The sequence below is a fragment of the Notamacropus eugenii genome, chromosome 6 (genome assembly GCF_028372415.1).
Source record: "Notamacropus eugenii isolate mMacEug1 chromosome 6, mMacEug1.pri_v2, whole genome shotgun sequence".
Lineage (NCBI taxonomy): Eukaryota > Metazoa > Chordata > Mammalia > Diprotodontia > Macropodidae > Notamacropus > Notamacropus eugenii.
In genome coordinates, this window is record NC_092877.1 from 242,572,986 (window position 1) to 242,575,142 (window position 2,157).

Sequence of the window (2,157 nt, forward strand, 5' to 3'; positions counted from 1 at the left end):
TTTTCTTCTCAATTTGGGAAATAAAAAAAGTATATATGTACATATTACATGTACATATATACATATATAGGTATGTACACTTTATACATATGTGCATATAAGGGTCATACACATATATGTACATATATACATATGTACACACACATATATACACACACGTAAATATGTGTATAGTGGATGGAGAGAGAGAGAGGTTTTCCTTGTTTAAGAAGTATAAATGTCATTTATACATAAGCTGGAGTCAAAGAAAAGTGTTACAAAGCACCAGGGGCTGTACTATGGCTATTTCTGTGAGAAATGTTAAACAGAAAGATCTAAAACAAATCTCATCAAATGTGTTGTTTTTGATATTATAGGGTGGATCAATTAGTCTTACTCTCTGTTAACAAATTGGTTCGTTGCACTATCAGCATTTTTTCCCATCTTAAACCATGCTTTTATGTATGTATAACGATTGACATAAAAAGCCTTCTGACTGCATCTGGACCATTTGGAATTGGCTTAAAATTGTTGTTTATTTTTGGAGTCCTTATTTATTTTCTTCTTTTTAAACTTCTCAATCGACTTGCATAATTGCATTTTCCTTTTTTTCCAGTCTGGATAAATGTATCAAGTTCTAATTTTTGTTTGTGACTTTTATTAGCTCTACAACTCATTTCAGAATTGGTTTTTTTTTTATACATTTCAGTTCTCCTTATAACCTGACATTTATAGGGCAGATTTTACAAAACAAAGATGCATATTTTGTATATTTTTTTCTGATTAACCATATGTTAATTCTGAGTTACAGTGCTTGGGAGAGGAATAAAATATCCTTTTATATTACAATTTTTCTACCTTAATACTATAATTTTTCGTGCATGCAAGATGCATTAAATTGAATTTTAAAACATTCACTAGCAAATTTCTTATATTTAGCATATATTTGTGTCTATCTCTAATCTCATTAATGAGGTTTTATATTCCAATGTTGTAAAAAAAAAAAAAAAAAAGATTCTAGCCATGACATTATAACCTGTGCAATACTTGTCCATGAGCTCCCATATATTTACCTCAGACTTCACAACCTGGTCATGTGCTAAGTTTTTTCACATATTTGTTTCCTAACCTGACTATGTGTAGGTTAAACCATTTTACTTTTCAGTCATGTTTCATTGACAAAGGTCTATACACCAATGCTGCTCTTAGCGGTTCTTTGTTTACAATGTTGCAACAATTTCATGCCTACCACTTGCCTTTCTATTCTCTTTTGCATAATTCACAACTTCAGTTTCTCAGACTATAGTGTTCTATGGATCACATGAATTCATATGAGCTTTGCAAAGCACTTTATAAGACTTCAACTTATGTCAATATTTAGCATTTAAATATTTAAAGAAGTTACCCATATTTATATCAAAGTCATACAGGATTCCTAAACAAATAGCAGCAGAGTCTATGTCACTATGATAACCAACATCAAATGACACAGAAAGTATAAAAGTCTATACATGTATAGAAAGTATAGAAGAATTTCCTTCTATCATTAAAAAAGCATATACATGAAGAATTTGAATAGAAGAGGGATTCCCCATAAACAGTTAGGTCCTACATATTTCCTGTTTTCTGATGGTCTTATGGCGAATACAAAAAGTCTAAGAATACCTCAATTTCTCTTAAACTATTTCTAGAATCACTTAACAGCATCCAGCCTTTCCATACTGGGAATCTTTTAAGTGTATTAAGAATACCTATTTTCTTGATTATGTCATCCAATTCGATGGAAAACTGAGAGTGGGTCAATCTTTGAACATCTGTCTTGGATGGATGTATATATGAGTCTAAAATGGAATTTGAGAAAGACAACTGGCTGTATTGTCTTTGGGAAATCATAAATTGATTTATGTGGTTCCAAATTTCTCCCTGTAACAGAGGCTCACTTTTTTTTAGCAATGATATTCTTCTAGTGATGTTTTCATGTCGTTAAATTTTATAGTCTCTAAAAATTTAAAGTTTCAAATAGGCCGGAGAAAAATGAAAAAGAAAATATATAGTGCTCTTGAGTTTAATTCAGTACATTCTTACCAAGGATTGAGGAAGGGAGATGATAAAAAAGTTTTTATCCAAGACATGTATATGACCCCAACAGAAAGCAAAGAAGTCATGTGGAGAGAGTGA